This window comes from Hevea brasiliensis, chromosome 7 (genome assembly GCF_030052815.1).
Source record: "Hevea brasiliensis isolate MT/VB/25A 57/8 chromosome 7, ASM3005281v1, whole genome shotgun sequence".
NCBI lineage: Eukaryota > Viridiplantae > Streptophyta > Magnoliopsida > Malpighiales > Euphorbiaceae > Hevea > Hevea brasiliensis.
This window is the reverse complement of record NC_079499.1, coordinates 36,705,625-36,718,535: the sequence shown is the minus strand read 5'-3', so window position 1 is coordinate 36,718,535 and position 12,911 is coordinate 36,705,625.

Sequence of the window (12,911 nt, the reverse complement as noted above, 5' to 3'; positions counted from 1 at the left end):
GCCTACCTATAACCCATTAGATATACTATAAGGGATTTTAAAATAATTTTCGTGAAATTTAAATCATCGATTAAAATCTGGTGTTATAAAATTTTTTCAAAATTTTGGCAGAGTGCCGGCTGTATTTTGAGAAAACAGTTCTTCAAACATAAAAAAGAAAACACTCCCAATATGTTTTCTCAAACAGAACTCTAAGAAACTTTATTTCATCTCACAATTCAATCTTAATAATTAATCATTTCATTTTCAAACCAACCTCATCATAAAAGAAATATTTCATTGATTACAAGACTCAAAAATTAATATTACAAAACTATTCAGGTAAGTGAAACCTCAAATTTACATTTACAATAATTTATATTTAATTACATACCAAAATATTTTACAAGAGTTTTTATACAACTGCTCAAATAATTTACATACATATTATTACATGCATACATCAAAACCTGTGTACATGGGTATACCTGGAGCTGATCTGAATGTCTCTTCAAAGGAGCTTACTCAATTACTCTATGCTCTTTTCACCTGTGACAGCATACAAAGCTATCGCTGAGTGGTGAACTCAGTGGTGCACAACTATAACTTAAAACATAGTTCAATATACCTTAGCAAAATTACAACAAATAATTTGGAAATCAGGATACTCATCAAATTCCAAAAATCAAATTATTCATTGCCAATAACATAAATCATTTGTATGAAATGACTTTGATCGCGAAATTCAATTTATCAAATCACAACCAAACATTTAAGGTAATTCTAACAAAATCAATTATACATAAATCATAATTGAAATCACAATTCTTTACTATTCAAAACCATTCTTTATCTTAAAAACCATTCTTTATCTCAAAAATGATTCTTTATCTCACAAACTATGCAAGACTAATTCGAAAGGGCCATCTTCGGGGTGATTCTAACTCTCTATGGTCGGGGAGGTCGAATCGGATTCTAACTCCCTATGGTCGGGGAGTTCGAATCATCGTGCACAATACACATCACAATAATAAAACTTTCGAAAGGGCCATAACATAAAAAACTTAGATCTAACCTCTAATAAGAGGAGAATCTAAGCCTGTGCACGTACCATGGTAATCAAAACACAACTAACTCCATTGTCTTCTCAACAAATGAGAGAGACGGGTAATAACCTAGTCAAGCATCTATAGTAAGATATAAAACAATATCACAATCCTTTTAGTGAGCATAAATCACAATACAATTCGATTTAAAGTCAATTCTAATATCCAATAATTTTTATGCTCATCATAATTCAAATCATAAATTTGCATTTTTCCATGCAAATTGCCCATCACAATACAAAACATGTTCTATCACAATTTTCCAAAACATAATTTATTCAATTCGCAACAATGCTTAATACTTGTGGAAATACCATTTCACAAAGCTAAATTCATACATACTATAACAATTTCAATAATCATTGAATTAAATCCAATGCTTGTTAAACATAATACATAAGAAAAATATGTCATTTAATCATATGAACTATTCAAAACAAAATCAGTTAAAAACTAGTTGTGCACAAACCTGATTTGAGTCACTCCTAGGCCTTGACTCAATGTTCTTTATGCTTATCAATATCCTTATCAACTGAAACATACAATTTAAAGTGTTTCAGTACTTAATGAATTTGTTTCCAATCATAAAATCCAATATCTAGATTTTCTTGGTACTATTCCCTTCAATTTATTTCATTAGTCAACTTATAATGTTAACCTTTAATGCACTCTAAGTAAGTCAATTCCAATGTTACCAATATGTCACATTTTAGAGCCATTTAGTGTTGGTATATGTTACCAATTTCATTTTCAAGTGTATTGCATTTTATTACAATTTACTGGATTTCAGTGTACTATTTTGACCTAGCCGGACGACCTAGTTCCCTTGGTGTTTGGGTTTCGGTCCAAACTACAAACTTGTAGGTCTATGTCTTATTGCACGCGGTGCAAAATTTCAGGTCATTTTGAGTTGTGTAGACCAAGATATGGTCAATTTACCAATGATGGACATAATGCACTAAAATGGTAGGCTTAGGTTATTTTTAGGTCACTTTTGGTTCGGCCAGTTTTGGTACCTGAATTTTTGCAAGCTATTTGGCTTGGTTCTGGCCATCTATGGGCTTTGGTGTCTTCATAAGAATTGTAGATCTATGTCTAAGCTATTCATGGTAAAAATTTCAGGTTATTTAGAACTGTTTTGAGTAAGTTATGGTCAAAATACTAACTGCTGCCTAAATGGTCAATTTGCAGGCTTCCAAGTCACTAATCCGGATTTGGTTATTTTTCAAGTCACTTTCTGGACAGAATTTAGGTAGACTTTCTTCATGAAAGTTGGCACATTTTGTGCCTAGTTTCACCTCCAATTGGCCTCATACAAATTGGGGCCACACACTTAGGGTTATAGGTCCATTTGTACACTGCCCTCTACATCCTTTTTCAACACCAAACCAAACACAAGTTTACTAATTACATCTTCATTTCCCCACCGTATTCTACATTTGGCACTAACCAAAACCATTCCGTTCTCTACATTATAGGTCAACTTGGACAGAATATAACCACTTCAAATACACCAAATGCAGTCACCATTCACAAAGTTTAATCCCAACAATGTATACACATAAATACTTCTAATCGTCACACAAACTTCCATCATCAAATTACATACCTATCACTACTATTCCACAGACATATATGCTGCCAAATTTTTGTGCAATATTTTAACAACATTTCATAAATTTGAACATTACAAATCTCCATTTTGAGGCTGCCTAAAAATTATACATACACATCAACTTCCATTTTCACTTTTCAAGCTTACCATTCAACTTCGCACATGGAATTCAACTTCAATTCAATTAAACATTTAATTCAACATCTCAAACTACCATTTATATGCACAAGCAAGCTATACAATATGAAGTTCCATGGCTACCAAAATGGAGCATCATCATAACTCACCAAACTTCAACTTTCCTTCCATAAATCCATTCGCCACAACACCCACACAAGCTTTAATGGAGAAAGGATGAAGAAATGAATATTTACCTCAAGTGGAGCTTGTCAAAACTCCTTCAAATCTCTCCCTTCTTGCTCCCAAACTGCTGCCCAAGGTGTGTAGGCAAAGATTAATGAAGGAAACTAGTGGAAAGGAGGGCTTAAATGGAGGTGCATGAAGCTTGGAAAATGGTGCGGCAATGGAGTTTTCATGGTGGATCAATTCGGCTGGATGAGATGAGGATGATGGCATTTTCTATCCCAAATGGCTGATAAAGGTGTCCCAATTTATGAGTTAGTGGAGCACTAACTTGGATTAAAGTATTAAATTAGTCCAAGTTTCCAATTTCCCACATTTTCCTCATATCTTTTACTATTTAGATTATGTACCACCATTTTAATTTTCATGATATTTTCAAGGTTTAATATCATTTATTTTTAATGGACATTTAGGTCAAAAGGCAACTCGGGATGTCAAACCATAATGCCCCTATTCGGGTTGCATTCCCGATTTTTCGGTAACACCGAGTTTTGACGTTTTCTCGATTTCTCGTTTTTCTTTGTACTAATTAATTAATTTTTCTTTGATATTTCTAATGATATTTATACTTCAATAAGTCTTTAATTATGTCTCGAAACTAAATTCTGAGGGTTTCTGCAGTCCTAGGGTCGGCTATTGCCTGCGCCGTAACTTCCCCGTGCGGTCACCCATCGCTGCGGTGCTGGCTCGTTTAACTTAGTTTCATTTCATTGCTATTATTTTTCCTTTGTTTTTCTTATATTTTCTTTTCTTGTATTTCATTATTTTATGTCTTCTCACTAACTTTTAAATGTAGTTCTAAGGATCCTAGCTGTCTAGACAGACACTGGTCACCAGAACAGTATAATGCACTACCGAACATAAGGGTGTTACAGTTCTTTTCTTCAAGCATCTTAACTCACTGTAAAAAAAAAAAAAAATTTCCTTTTGTAACAACCATTTAGTGATGACCATAAAATATCATTGCAAGTTGACTTGTTAATGAGGGCATAATCGGTAAATAGATCACCAAATATCAAATTAATTACAGTTGTTTAAAGTTTCATTGCTAACATTATATTTTATCCTTGCAAATGATAATATTTTGAAGGGAAAATTGGCACCATAACATTTGCAACGACTTGACATGTACCCCCCTCAAGACCTGTATTATTTGCAATTGTAAAAAGAATGTTGTCACAAATAAAATTGCTTTTTTGAGAGTAATTTAAGTTCATTAGTAAATATGTGCTTTAATGACTTATTTATTACGATGACACAAAAAAAAATGTCTTGTTGTCTTGTTAGTCAATACACATGCATTTCATTGCAACTAAATTACCAAATACCTTAACATTCGTGACAATATAATACAATCAATGCTAATACTAAATTTTCTAATGGAGAGAAAATTTGGCTCCATAACATTAGACATGTCCTCCCAATAACTAGTGAAGGTAAAAAGATTTTAATGCAAGTAATTGATCAAATATCAAAATAATAATGACAATAAAATACGATTGTCACTAATAGTAAATTTTCATGGAAAAAAAATAATGCCATTAGTGAGAACTTTCAACGTGCCCTCACAATAATTATATAACTAGTCAATTTACTTTATTTATTTTATTATATTTTATATTTTGCAATCATACTATAAAATTATTAATGTCTATCAAAATTATATTAATTTTTATTTTTAAATAATCATTAATTATTTTTCATCTAATTATTTCTTGATAAGAATGTAAGAATTTAATATTTTAGAAGAATAAGTATATTGAAAAAAGTTTATATATTATTAAAAAGAATAGTCAATAATAGCAAATATAATAATAAGTAAGCTAGAAAATAAAATCTTAAACATTATGCTAATATTCAAATAACAATAATAATAGAATTTAAAATCAAAGTTAAAATTATTTCTTAATTTATGATTTTCATTTTTGTCTTCTCTTGCTGATTATTTTTGTTGAAGTCTTCAGTTTGTTCCTCTTCTCAGCAATTACAGATCTTCATAGTTTTCCTGTACATTATTTTGCATTTTTTAGAACAAAAATATTTAACTATATTAATTATTAGAAAGATATACAGCTAAAGCATACCTATTTGTTTTGGTCATTTGATAATTGAATTTTTGATGACCATGGTTCTTTTCTCTTTTCCTACATTTTATAAGACAACATTATTAGATACATTTATTTAATACACATATACACATATAGTGTTCTATAAAAATTTACTTGAATGGATGGAGTATCAATGCCAATAGTATCAGTTTGTTCAATCTCAATCTCATGCCCATCACAATTCCTATTCACTTTCTATATCTGAAAAAAAAAATATTTAGATATTTATTTTAATATCATATGTATCAAAGGAAATATTATAGAAGTTCACATTTTCTCTATGTTGTTTATTGAATTTTGTTTCCATCTTCTCAATAGGCTCAAAAATCTTTGACACAGCATAGTTTCTTGATTCGTTTTTTAGATCTTAATCATTCAATTTAATTGTAAAAACATATGTTTTACAACATAAGTTTAGTATTTGTTATGGAATTCCATTGTTGGTTATACATTGTCTACGCATTATTTGGGAAGGAGTAGAGTTTAGTAACTTTTCTGATATTTTGTCAAAGAGTATGAAAGTAGCATCTCCAGTTGAGTCTGATACTTGAATATGGATTTTAAACCTATAGGAAATAATTAATAATTAAATTATTCATCAATTAAGATGCCATCAATGAAAACTTAAACAAAATTATCATTATGTAAGTATGAATTGAAGGCACATGCAACATTTACTGATAATACACAATTTTCTATTAAAAGAAGACAATAACATGATGTTAAGTAAACAAATGAGAATTTGTCTTGACAAAGTCTTTTATTTTTTAATTGCAATTTCTTTCTTTTTTATTTTACCCACTTTTGATAGCCAACTATTTGTATATATAAAAAAAAAAAGAATAAACATTGCCTAGTAATAGGAAATTTACATTCCCTTCCACAGTTGATATAGAAGTTGTCTCCATAAGTGTTTTCCAATCTTTTCGTACAAGCATTGCAAGATAGATAGGTCCATCCAAAACTTTCATCAATGTCAATGATTTTTGCGCAAATAGTATATGTTGTTTCCTACAACAAAAAGACTATATTAACTCAACAATGATTTGAAATTAATTCTTCTAGTTTGACAAAGTATAAATTTAATTCTACCTGATCATTGGATTGCCATATCATTTCTGTAATAACTTTCAATGCACTCTTGTTTAAGAACATTTACTTCTCTATTAGTAGTTGTGAGCTTGTCTGAGTTTGTATAGTAGTTATCTTTGTTTGTCTACGAATAAACCTGCGAAGAAGTATCATATCATATTTTAGGATATTATCTTGCTATTTTATTTTATATAAAAATTTACTTTTCCAACATGTTAACAACTTCTAGTATTTCGAGGTTAACATAGACTTTGTAGCCTTTGCTGCTGATAAAGGAAATAGACTTTTACATATTTGTAATATTTTAAATTTTATTTGTTGTGAAAGAAATCTAAAATAATTAAATTATTTACACTCACCTTTGAATATTCCAACAGTAGTTGAAGTTACTATATGTACAAAGGGAACTGTGTTATTTGATGGAAAAATTGCATTTATATTCTCAGCCATAGCTCCCCATAAATCAATTTGATATGCTCATCTCTGCAATAAACAATAATTATTTAATGCTAGTGTGTGTGTGTGTATAGACATATATATATATATATATATATATTATTTTTATGTACAACAATGTTTTCTAACTCTTAAATAAGAAGTTCTACCTGCTTTCTTATTTTCTCCTTCCTATATCCTTGCATTTGAATTGTTTCACCCATCATTGTCACAGTACCTATTATATCTACATTTTTATCCAATTATTATTTCATGAATGTATAAGTACATAACATCTATGCTTTATTTATAAACCAACTATATATGTGCGTCCAAAAATTTTATGCTCTAGTTATAAAATAAATCAATATGTTGGTATTGTCACACTCTACCCCTCTGTAAGGCATAACATGATCCCGTAGTATACCTAATGAATTACCAACTTCGTCTACTAATAACATTGTTGTACATAAAAATAATATATATATATATATATATATATATATATATATATATATATTATTTTTATGTACAACAATGTTTTCTAACTCTTAAATAAGAAGTTCTACCTGCTTTCTTATTTTCTCCTTCCTATATCCTTGCATTTGAATTGTTTCACCCATCATTGTCACAGTACCTATTATATCTACATTTTTATTCAATTATTATTTCATGAATGTATAAGTACATAACATCTATGCTTTATTTATAAACCAACTATATATGTGCGTCCAAAAATTTTATGCTCTAGTTATAAAATAAATCAATATGTTGGTATTGTCACACTCTACCCCTCTGTAAGGCATAACATGATCCCGTAGTATACCTAATGAATTACCAACTTCGTCTACTAATAACCCATTAAATACACTACAAGGGATTTTAAAACTTTTTTTACTTCTTTTTACAGTGGTGAGCACTATTTACAGGTGTTAAAAATTTTTTTGAACTGAAGTAAAACAGCTAACACATTTGAATTATTAGTAATTTCTGTAAAAATTTTGGTGGAGTGCCCTCTGTATTTTGAATAAAACAATTCTTTAAAAACCTGTAAAAAGCACTTCAAATATATTTCTTAATCTTACACTCCAATATTTAATCAACACAATATGTTTCTTAACTCAAATCCACAATAATTTTTCAATATTTCCAAAGGCTGAGATAAAAAAATATAGTACACAAGCCAAAATAATTCACAATTTATTTTACAACTTCAATGTACAATTTTAATTTACAACTGCTCAAAACCAAGAACACTATATACATACAGTGAACATACATTACAATACAAAATGCAAAATATGGTATACTCAATATACCCGATGATCTCTCAATATAAACAGTGGATACTTAAAACCATAGTTAAATTCAAAGACAATGAATGTCAATAAGGATTTATACTCCATTTCACAATATCGCAATAAATCTCAATAAATCGAAACATAATTAAATTCAAAAGACAGTGAATGTCAATAAGAATTTAAACTCCATTTCACAATATCACAATGAATATCAATAAATCACACACACAGCTTAATCATGTTCCAAAGTTCAATTCGTTCCAAAAGCCGATGGCTAATGAGGAATTCAATTCATCCCAAAAGCCGATGGCTAATGAGGAATAACATAGGTAGCTAGCAAAAATATGAGTACTCATTCTATTCGTCCTCAACAAGCACACACCTCAACACTTCAGCTAGAGAGGGAATTCAATTCGTCCCACTAGACAAGCTAGCGAGGAATTCAATCAATATACATGATAGCTGTGGTTTCAAACCATTTACAATGCTTTTCAAGCAATAAGTATCCATTCAAACACATTTCCACAATTTAAAATAATAATATACAAATACTCATAATTTATTTCAATTGAAAATTCAAAAGAAATAATTGTTGTGCACAAACCTCTGATAACTGTCTCTTGGCCCTGACTCAGTGTTTCCTTCTCCTTCCCTGAGTCTTTGCAAATTGAGAAACACAATTTGAAGTGTTTCAGTACTCATTCAAGCCGTTTCTAACAATAAGGCTTAATACTTAATTTATTGAATTCTATTATTTCCTTAGTCAACCTAAGATGTCGACCCTCGATGCAGTCTAGGTGAATTAGGTTTTAATGTTACCAATGTGTCATATTTAATAGCCTTTTAGTGTTAGTACATGTTACCCAATTCATTTTCATGTATATTGCATTTTATTGCAATTTGTTGGATTCTGGTATACTAATTTGACCTAGCCGGATGACCTAGTTCCCTCAGTTTTCGGGTTTTGGTCAAAACTACAAACTTGTAGGTCTATGTCTTGTTGCACGCAGGGCAAAATTTCAGGTCATTTTGAGTTATGTAGACCAAGTTATGGTCATTTTACTATTGCTGATCAAAATGCATCAAAATGGTCACTTAAGGTCATTTTTAGGTCACTTTTGGTTCGGCCAGTTTTTGGACCTAAACTTATGCAAGCCATTTGACTTTCTTATGGTCATTTTTGGGCTTTAGTGTCTTCATAAGAATTGTAGATATATGTCTCAAATATTCATGGTAAAAATTTCAGGTCAATTGGACCTGTTTTTAGTGAGTGATGGCCAAAACACTAACTACTGCCCAAATGGTCAATTTTTAGGCCTTAAATGCACTAATCTGGATTTGGTCATTTTTCAAGTCACCTTGCAAGTAGAATTTTGATAAGCTTCCTTCATGAAAGTTGGCAATTTTTGTGCCTAGTTTCACCTCCAATTGGTCTCATACCAATTGGAGCCACACACTTAAGGTTCTAAGCCAAAATATACACTGCCCTGCAACATACTCTTCATTACATATCAAAGGACACATTCAACACTTACCAAGTCACTTCCTTCATGCCATTTCTGTTTTGTACCATAACATAAACACATTTCACAACACATTTTTGGTCATTTTGACAGCTTATAACCACACTCAATATGCACATTATAGTCCAAAATTTTCCAAGTTCATATTACAAACAATTTAACCACATAACCTAGCTCATTTACATGTCCAAACTCAAACCTTTATACACATATACAAGCTGCCATAACAAGGATCATAATTCAACAATATAATTCCATAAACCAAACCACAAAATAACATATCTTGATATACACTTCAAGTTTTCCGAATTGTACCTCTCTTTCAATTAACTTCCAAGCTTCCAAAATCAAGTGTACTGTCACATATACATTTAGTATACATTACCCAATTTATTCCTACACATATAAAAACTTCATTAACACTTTAATCTACCATTTACATGCAAGGATAAACTGTTCTTATAGAGTTTCCATGGCTACCAAAAATATACCTCTCCCTGAACTCATCAAACTTCAAAAATCCTTCCACAATTCAACTACCCATAACATCCATACAAAGTTTAATGAAACAAACATAAAAAATACATACTTACCACTTTTGAAATTCTTCAAAACCTTGACGAAACTTGATTTTCTTATTGCCTATCTACTGCCCAAGTTGTGTAGAATAATTTTTGTGAAGGGAGCATTGAAGGATCATGTCTTGATAATGGGAAATGGGAGCTTAAAGGTGGGACGGCCATGGATGTTTTTCTTTGGGAGCATTTCGGCTGAATTTTGAGAGGGTTGAAGAAGATGAGCAATTTGTCCAAATGAAGGTTTAGTGGTCCATTTAAGTGAGGTGAGTGGAGCACTAAGTGAGATTTAATATTTGTTTAATCTTAAATTCCCAAATTCTCACATTAAGCTTCCATCTTTTGCTATTTGAATTAGGTACCACCAATTTAATTTTTCATGACATTTTCCAAGTGTAATATCATGTATTTTTAATGGACATTTAGGTCAAAAGACAACTCGGGGTGTCAAATGACCACAATGCCCCTGTTCGGGATGCATTCCAGATTTTTCGATAACATCGAGTTTTGTCCGTTTTTTGATTTCTCACTTTTTCTTTGTACTAATTAAATAATTTTTCTTTGATATTTCTAATGATATTTATACTTCAATAGGTGTCTATTTAAGTCTTAAAAATATTTTCCAGGGTTTCTCGCAGTCCAGGGCTAGTTAACTGTCCACGCCGCAACTTCCCGGTGCTGTCACCCATCGCTAGGGTTCTCGGCTCGTTTAACTTGATTACATTTCATTGCTATTATTTTTCCTTTATTTTTCTTGTATTTTCTTTTCTTGTATTTTATTATTTTATGTCTCCTCACCCATATCTAAGTGTAGTTCTAGGCATCCTAGCTGTCCGGACAACAATGGTCACCAGAACAGTAGAACGCACTAACGAACATAGGGGTGTTACAGGTATCATCAATACCTGTAAAATATTAAAAATATAATTTTTTATATGTTGAGTACCACCAACAATTTGAACTAATAACCAACAAAAAGTTTTTAGATGCATACCTATAAGATTAAGTATTTTGATTAACTTTGTCCTTTAATTGTTGCAAATCTGCAAATTGAAAAGCATGTTTTGGTATTATAGCATATGGTTCTTTAATTTCCTTTAATGTAGTGATCAAGAGGAAGAAAATTCTGTATTTGGAATCGAAAGGTCTATAATCTCCAAAAATTTCTTCAACTTTAGCATTGTTTATGATGTAAATGGAGCTTCTTCTAATATTGGTTTGAATCTATTGATTAGATTTTTGCTTACAATTGCATGCATAATTGAAGCCTATCAAAATGTAATATAACTATAAGTTTTATGTTCATTGATATAAATAAAATCTTTTTTTACATGTTAAATTTACTTGTTCTTCTATTAGAATCATATCAAGGCTAAAGGCATCATTATTATTTTTTAGTTTCACAGATTCCCATAAACTTGATACTCGAACTTTAATAGTCCAATTGTCATTTTCAGGCTGTAATTGATGAAGAAAGCTAAGCTTCATTACCAGTTTGATTGCATAATTTTTTTTCTTCAAAAAATAAATCATTAAATAAAGAGGTTAAATGGAAATAACATAAACACGAGAATAAGTTAGAAAGTAAAATCAAACATGCAATGTGAAATAGTAGTAGAACTTTTTATGCAACACAAAAATTATTTGGTTTCATTTATAGCACTAAAGATCTCATGATAAACTATATTTTTGATGGACTCTCTCTTTTTTTTTTTTTTTTTTTTTTTAGGAATCTTACTCCAAACTAAGAATTTTTAATCCATCTCATCTTGTTATTCTTTATACAACAACATATAATTGGCCATGGCAAAACACTTGCTTGGGTAAATATATACCAACTTGATTGAATGATTGCCCATTACTTTTGTTGATTGTCATTGCAAAGCATACTAACAAAGGCAATTATCTTCTGTTCAGTTTGAACAGCCATTTTGATTCATTTGAGCTCATGAATATCTAGGTAATGAAAATAATTTCCCCACTCTGTTTATCTGATAAAATTTTTGCTTTCACAAACCACTTTCGAAGTTGAGTAATTGTCATTCTAGAGCCATTCCATAAACTAGTTGCTTGATTTAAGCTTTGTGACATCACTGGCACATCCTCTTTCAACCTCAGCTTATGATTTGCCAATCCTGAAAGTTTTAGTGTATTCAAGAACTCTGTTATGTCGAGAATATCTTCATCATTTATATTGGAAGAAACTTTGCATATAGAATCAGAACTAAAGTAGGTGACATTATGTCCAGGGATAATGTCCATGACATAGTCGTTGAGCTTATGAACATCTTTATTTTTTTGGTGCCAATATTGCCCTTTGCTTCAAAAATTTTGTATCTCTGTAATTTCTAGCTAACTGGGGATAAGTTGTATTAACAATTGATCTAATATTATCTTTTGATGAATTTAACATTATGTCTGATGGAACATCTATAAAATCATCCTTATTTTGTGAATGAATTTCCCCATTTTGTATTGCTAGCAGCCATTTGTAAAATTATATTATATTATGTTTTTCTTCAATGCTTGTAGAATTTGACAAATGCACATTTCTTTTAAACTTGTAAACTTCAAAATGATTTTATAAATTTAATGAAGTAATTATTGTATCCACAATGTTAGATCTTCTACCTCTAGGTACCATAGGTAGTATTTGTCTAAACTCACCACAAAGAGCCACTGTTATGCCACTAAATGGTTTTTGTATGTTAGCAAGGTCTTTTGTGCATTATATCTCTCAAACATTTATCCAACTCTTCAAAGCAACATTTATTTTCCATAGGAGCTTTATCCCAAATGATTAATAAAGTTTTA